Here is an 8,468-nt window from a genome sequence, read left to right as displayed (position 1 = left end):
AAGAACCAGGATATCATTTGGATAAGTAGGGTCTATCCAGGAAAAAGTGTCTGAGGTAGAATAGTTAAGGATGTCTTTCAAGTTTCAGAAAGTTTAAAATTAAGAAATGGGGAGGAAAATGGAGGAAGACATAATATCTGAGCTATCCAAGCTTCAAGTAAAGCAATCAGGGAGGAAGTGAAGAACATATCTGAGAAAAATAAAAAGAATAAAATAAGGATGCCCTAACTAAGAACTAATGAATGGGAGACATGGAGAAAGGCCAATCCAGTATGCAAAACTGCTTCAAACATTAAAGACTCACCAGACCAAATGGCCAGATGGGAGTACTTAGCAACAAATGAGGACTCTGATATAATTAGCATGTAAGGAACCAGATAGCCTCTTGCTGCCAAACAAAAACTCTGTATAGGAAGGCTATGGTGTAGGCACACAGGAGGGGATGTAACTTTGTATTTTAGGACATCTTAAAGCAAGTTGCAGAACTTTATGGGAAAAGGAAATAAAACAGAATCACTGGGGGGTAGAAATGCCGTACTTAAATATCTAGATCAGAGGTTGGCAGAGTACAGCCTCCAGGCCAAGTCCAGCCCACAGCCTATTTGTATAGAGCCTGCAAGCCACATGAAGTTTAAGAAGAAAAGATACTATTTTGAAAGACATCATATTAAAAATAGCTGTACCCAAGTAGAAAAATATAAGGAGTGTCATAAATAGCAGAAAAGATGCAAATTAAAAAAATGTTAAAGCTAAAAGAGAATTGGGGGACATTTCTGAGGACCCAACCCCAGTATTGAAATCTTTGTTAGAAACGTGGGAGGCAGAAAGACAGCAAGAGAATCAATGAGACCAATTGATTGATGATCACAATATAAAAAGACCATGCCGGTCTGAAAAGGAGGTAACAGAATGAATCAGTTTATAAAGGAAGGCATTAGTGACATTCCCACTCCTAAATTAACTTTTGAAGCATATCGGTCACAGATACAAAATCAAATAGCAATAAATAAACTAGATGTTCTTGGCTGAATCAATAATGCATTTTGTCACAATTTTCTTTCCCAAACTTGCATAATCACTGGAAATAAATGGGCTCTACCCAAGTTTAGAAGAAACTCAAGGGTGAAATTTTGGATCCATTGCAACTTGTAATGACAGATCAATTTAATGGAGCACTGCCAAAGTGCTAATGTGAGAGGCATTCATGAATAAGGACCAAAGGATATGATTCCCTGTGCGTTTAAGAGTAAAATAATCCGTAGTAAGAAAGGCAAGGTAGCTAATGAAAGGGAGATTATATCCCCTTCATATTTTTAAGGAAGTATGTGGGAAAGATAAAGCAATAGACGTCCTCTGTTTAAATACTTAGTAAGACTGGGGTAAGATTCCATGAAAAACTATGCATATTTAATAACATTTCTTATTACAAAAGCAATATATATTCTTTGCAGAAAATGTGGAAAGTGCAGAGAACCAAAATGAATAAAATTAAAATCATCTATAATCCAGCTAACCAGAGATGTCCACTGTTAATATTTTGCCGTATATTTTGGGGGACCAAACATGGAATTTAATTAACTATTTTATCGTCGAAGAGAACTGACACTGGCTCGAAAGAGGAAAGAAGAGCAAGGATAAATATTTTTAAAACTGCTCCAACTCACAAATGGATGCTAAGATGTAACAAGAGACTGTTTACAATAAAATCCTCAGGTTTGCACATGACACTAAGTTCTTTTTAATAATGAAATATTATGCCATTTATGTAGAGGAAACTGTGAAAATTTCACCAGACTGCATATGGGAGCAGAAAACTGGCAGATGAAATTCCTTACAGGCAAGTGCAAGAGAATACATTCAGGAGACTGTAAGACTAATTACCATGGAAAAGGATGGATTCCAAAGTTTCAGTCACCATCTAGAACATGGAGCATGACATCATTACACACCATATCTTAAAGACAATGTACTGATCTGACTAAAGGATTAAAAATAATGCAGAAACCAATATTCTACTCTCTAAAATAATTGTATATCCACAGTTAGTCTGTGCATTAAGAGGGGCCAGAATAATTCAAAAAGTGATCAGAGGTCAAAGAAGTGAAGACACTCACCTATGAGAATCAGTGTTAGTAATTGGCATTCTCCGGGCTGCAAAATCTAACTGTGATAGCTGAAATCTAAACAAGATAAAGTCTATAAATTAGTGATATTTTGAGATTAGATGATCCTCCTTCACCTGGGGTGCATGGACTTCAGGTGGTCTATACACTCCTTAAAATGGCATGTGTATCTACATGTATGTATGCATATATGTATGCATGTATTTACATATCTCTGTACATAAATATATATGAGTTAAAATATATATAATTATAATATATATGTATTTCTTCTGTTGAGTGGGTACATAGTTATCAACAGATTCTTAACAGGGTTTATGATTCAAAGTCTCAAGAACTCGTGGTCTAGACAGTAAGGATGTAGATTTTGTCACTAACTCCTGGGAGCTTATCTTGAGGCTTGAACAAGAAAGACTGAGAACAAATTAAGTTGTCTTCACCCCCACGAGAAACAAACATGTGGAACTCATTTCCCTGAGAAAGGCTGTAGAAAAGAAGACATCGAGTGTATGAGAATGTTTGAGGGAGATGTTTGAAGTTGGTCTCCAAGCCTCTCATACTGGGGCTCCATGAGAGCAAGGACCAAGGTCTGTTTTGTTCACTGTTCTATCCCTAGCGTTTGGAACAGTGCCTGGCACGTAGCTGGCACTCGATAATACTCACTGCTCACCCAACGGTTAGACTGATCTTGGTAGTGCTATCAAGGGCAGTGACTATGTGAATGCGGGATGTGTCCCCAGCGCCATTTCTGGTGTTTGCTGGGTGAGGCTGCTTCCCTCCTTTTCTTCGTGCCACATCCGCATCTCATTCTCTTGCTCAAGGATCTGTCACTGTGAGAGCCCCTGGATTACGGGGGAGAACATGGCACCATGTCGGCAAAGAACTACGATAATTTGGCCTTGGAATAACACAGAAGAAAAACTAGAAATGAGATATCAAAGCAGTAAAAGCTTATAAGAGTTTGTGAACATAAAACATGTGTAACTGTTAAATGGAACACTGTCAAGCAGATTAATTAGTTAACATTTGGAAAGAGCATTGAAGATGAAAATCGCCAAATAAGGGTTTTGTACATTGAACCAATTTCTCATTGTTATAACTAGATGGCATAAGAAATCAGTCCACTGATAGTTGAGAAAAATATCTGCCCAATTTGGACGGTGGAGGGTCTTTGGTCTACGGGAGGCTGAGCCCAGCATAGACTTCCTTGGGGATTTTGAATAACACATGTTTCTCAAGCATCTGTGGGGTTACAGCTGTGGAGTCCCGGTCCCCTGTGGTTCTCTGCTTCCTCTGACTCTCTGGAGGCCCACTGCTCGAGGCCTCTTAGGGCCAACTGAAGACTTTATAAATAGCCATGTTAGATGCTTCCAACTTGAATTTATATTTCGGTAAAAGGAGATTTTAGTCACTATTTCCTAGATAAATGGTATTCCATTCTTGAACAATATTGAAATATTGAGCTATCCAGACATTCTTGAAACCCAACATGACAAGAGCCAGAGCTCAATACCAAGGGCAGCCTCTGGCTTGTGCTGTCAGAACAGATACTCTCCCTGGAAGCAGGAGTCAATGAAGGGGGAGAATCCTGATTCAGAAATCATCTGGGCTGGGTAGCCAATAGCACATGAAACCAGATTCTTTTAGTATCTGTGCAATTGTCTCTGGAAAAAGAAAAAAAAAAAAAAACACCTACCTGTTTGATACAGTTTTACCTGTCCATCTAGCTAATATCTTTATTTTGACCAACATGTGTTTCTATTTATTTAAGTTTTAAGATCCCCCCTACTTCCAAAACTGAACTGATGCAGCTTATAGATTAAAATGAAGTGCAAAAAACTAAAGCATCCGAAATAAAATAGGACAGATAACGCATTCCTATGCTGGAATTCATAAGACACAGTATACGCTAGTGGAAAAAGTATTGGAACTGATGTTTAAAATTCCTGGGCTCTAGCCATAACTCTGTCTCTACTGAACTGTGTGGTCTTGTGCAATCTTTATTCCATTGGCAAAACAAAGTCTCTGGAAATTTTTCAACATGATGTTTTTTAAGTGTTTAAAAAATAGTATTGTGGGGGTGCCTGGGTGGCTCAGTCGTTAAGCGTCTGCCTTCGGCTCAGGTCATGGTCCCAGAGTCCTGGGATCGAGCCCCGCATTGGGCTCCCTGCTCTGCGGGAAGCCTGCTTCTCCCTCTCCCACCCCCCCCCCGCTTGTGTTCCCTCTCTCGCTATGTCTCTGTCTGTCAAATAAATAAATAAAATTTAAAAAAAAAAATAGTATTGTGGCATTCGCATGTCAGGCCAAACAGAGTGGGTGAGGTTGTAGAGGGAACTGTTAAGAGGCTGAAGTGTAACCCAGGCATGGGGGGGAGTAACAGTGGAAATGGAAAGAAAAGGAAGGACAAAATGCTTTTTAAGGGTAACCTGACAGAACTTGGAAATTGACCAGATACAAGAATGAGCAAGATGACACAAAGATGACCTTGAGTCTGTGGCTGGAAGCATGACGTCTCTGTGAATAGAAAAAGGAAAAAATGTTTCTAGAAGAGGAGATGAGGCCAGGATGAGGAGGGCAGACTCAGTGTGGAGTCTGCAATGACTGGAAACCACCCAAGTGAAATATCACATGGTCTTGTCTGGTGCAAGCTGAACCTACAGGCAGGAGATCAAAGCCCTGAAGGCATTAGCATTTCAGTAAAGGAGTAGATGAGGACGTGCATGAGGCGTAAGGGGGAGTGGAGGGCTGAGTTAGCCAGGCCCAGAGACCAGGTTGCTCAGGACCAAACATTTATCTCTGTCATTAACTAATATTTGCTCCAACTATTTAGGTAAACTCAGTGCATCACCTGTGTTTTATTTACATTTCCCCAAACCTGCCCCTGTCCATTCCAAGCTTCTGTGCTTCTGAGGGTCTTTTGTGCTGTGCTCACTGTCAACCTTCTCCAGAAAACTTGAGCAAGTTAGTCATGAGTTTAAAGTCTCTTTCCTACCATTTATCAAGGGCAATTGCCCAGATCCCGTATTCAACTGCATGAATCCCCATGATTCTTTCTCCTATATAATAGTACTCAACTTTGTGAATCCTCAGAGGCAGGTAGATAGTCCCAGAGTTTTCCGTTGTATGATATTTACTCCTGGCCCCATAATAAATTACAGATCAATGTATTAAATTACCAAAATACTCATCATAAAAAAAAAAAAAAATGTCCTTCCCCTCCTAATGTCATCATCAAAGATACCGTATTTGGTAAAATAGAGGGAAATCTGACTTGTTAGAATTAACTTCTATGAAATATAAATTGGATATCTTTTCAGCACAACACATATATATATTGTGTATAATATTGTCTATTATATATAACTTACAATTACATGATCATATATTACATATAATTACTATTATAATTATATTATTATTAATATATTATGGTGGAGTATTTACCATGATAATATGTGTTATAACATGTATGTCTTAGTGATTGGAAAATGATGTCACTCAGATCTATAACATTTTTAAATAACAGTTATAGATGACATTATCAATGTAGTTTATGCTAACATTTACTAAATCAATGTTCCTAATGATATTCATCTATGACATAAATACAACAACAGTAAGGCCAGATGCAGGAAGAAATGAGGTGTATAGTACAAAGGAAAGGGACACCTAAGGATAGAAATTGGCCATGACTTTGGCTTTCTTGGAAAACTGCAGATAGCCCTGGTGGTCTATGAATAAGATTCTCTCAATCCCTCCCCTCCATGGCTCTCAGCCGTTCCTAAAATAATGTCAGTCTCGGATTGAAGCAAGTGAAGCACTTAGGGACAACTGAAATACAGACCAGCCACAGAAAAATGGTCTTCCCTCCGCAAAATCAGATGTATCAGTCTAAGAGCAGAAGAGAATGGTATAGAACCTTGCTGATGAGATAAGAGCACAAGAGAAAACGTGTGTGTTTGAGACAAAAAAGGAACAAAGTTGTAGAGGTTTCCAGTAGGAGATGTTAACCTTAGAAAAAAATGAGATCCCTGTATTTCTTACTACAAAGAATTATTTGTATCATCTCTGCCTTGATAGATCATCAAATATTTAGTTTGAATGTAAGCAGAAAGTCCTGAAGGCATATAGGACAATTGCTAGAATTAGAACCAGAGCATCATGTCATCACTACATTACTTCCTAGCTGTGGGACATTAAGACAAGTTATTTAACCTCTCTGAGACTTTTTTTTTTAAATCCGTAAAATGGGAATGGTAATTATAATGTATCCCTTGCAAAGATACAGGAATGAATAAGATTACATAGCTAAAAAGAGTTTTGTAAAATTTTAGTGCTAGGCAAATGCCAGTCATTAGCAATTCTCTAAGGTCAACATCATATGTTTATCTATTTATTGAGGATGAGTTCAGTTCACTTGGGATTGAGCAAGCTCAGAGGACACCCAGGCAGTTGTGGGGGTGATCAGAGAAGAGTTCTCCCCAGTGTTTGGGGAGACGAAGTGTGCAGAAGGTAGCGATTTGACTGCATGAGGCCACCACAAAGGGGATCCACTCTGTCCAAGCTGCCTGACCTGGATTCCACTGGCCTTCCAGGAGTTAGAGTTACAAGGTTGGTGCCTGTTCCAAATGCACCTTGTGGGTGGCTTCATTGCCAGAGACACAGTGGGGAGAATCTCACTGGTCAAGTGCCAGCTCTGCGCTCAGCCTGGCCTCCATCTGCCATGCAGTGACATTGTGGAACTATGTCCCAGAAAATGACTGCCTGAGTTGTCCCACCCCACACCCTCAGAGCATCAGACTCACAGCCCTGGAAGTTCTGTGCACAGCAGTTCTTGGGAAATCATTATCTAGTTCAAAGGGCTTTGGGCAATAACAATGGGAATAGTGACCGAAAGAGTCTTAGGTTTAGTCCATCTACTTCATTCCACCGACTCAGCCCTTCTCTTGCCTTTTATATCATTCCTGTCTCTGTCCCTTTCAATGGTCATAGTAGTAAAGCCAAGACATGTTAATATCCTTTATGTGATAAAGAAGTTGTTAGATTCTCTGCTTTTAAAGCATAAAAACTAAAATAATTTACAAATCTTTCTCTGTCAAACAGAGCAAAACAAAAATGAAATCCCATTGGTTTATTTACTGTAGCAGTAAATTTTATTTTTTCCCTCTTGGGGAAGCTTGATAGGAATTTGAATTTGAAGCAGTTCTAAGTGTGAGTAGTCCACAGTTGTTACCACAATGAGTTCCTGAAAATCTTTATCATAAAATACCACTGTAAGGCAGACTGTACTTTTGTACTTTCCCATAGAAACCAGTTTATAATTAGGGTTGTGTTCCTGATCAAGGACTCAAGTCCAAGAAATCACAGATATGACCAAAAATATGTCATAAAGGAAAGATGCAATTATAAAATTTGATAGTCATTTAAAATAGTAAAATTAGGCCCCAGGTCTTCTAATATGAGCAAAAATAGGACACGCACAATGATTGTGAAAGGGCCCTAACCCACCAGTTAAGAACATGGATGGCATAAAAATGCAACTCTACCTTGTTATGAATTTGCCTAAAATTAATATGTTATCTGCAATAAATATTAAACTTGAGTTCACAATAGCATTGTTTGCTGTCCTCAATTTTAGAAAAACTTTCTAGAGAGGTTTTGGATGAGTTGAGCCTCCTTACAAAGCCAGCTGGTGAGCAGGGACCGGGGCAGAAAACAAGGGTCAGCCCCCGAAGGAGTTCCATTGTACACTTTTATTATCACTTAGATAAACGAACTGAGAACATGCTAATTAAATTTGGAGGGCATGCTCCACAATTTTAAGATCTTGGTTAAAATGAATAAGAATCACAAGTTGGAGAATGGAGACAGAGGTAAACAGAATGAAATTGAACAGGGATTCATGAGAGATGGTCATTGTCTAAGTGGAAGAGGACTAAACTGCCTATCATGACTATCAAGAAAGTATTTCCTGAAGACTCACCAAGCTAGGGGAGATATAGCTATGGTGTAAGAGGTTTAAAAGAAACAAACTGAGGGTTCTAGAGGGGAGGGGGGTGGGAGGATGGGTTAGCCTGGTGATGGGTATTAAAGAGGGCATGTACTGAATGGAGCACTGGGTGTTATACACAAACAATGAATCATGGAACACTACATCAAAAACTAATGATGTAATGTGTGGTGATTAACATAACATAATAATAATTTAAAAAAGAGGTTTAAAAGTAGAAAAAGGGCTGATCATCATGGAGGATTTAATACCCTACATTAAAAGCAAGAAAAGAGAGACAAATAGTTATAAAATAGGCACATTTTGTAAGTATAACAGACATGAAATAGTCAATA

This window comes from Leptonychotes weddellii, chromosome 8 (genome assembly GCF_054177405.1).
Source record: "Leptonychotes weddellii isolate Sample4059 chromosome 8, ASM5417740v2, whole genome shotgun sequence".
In the NCBI taxonomy this organism is placed as follows: Eukaryota; Metazoa; Chordata; class Mammalia; order Carnivora; family Phocidae; genus Leptonychotes; species Leptonychotes weddellii.
Note: the sequence above shows the minus strand (reverse complement) of the source record.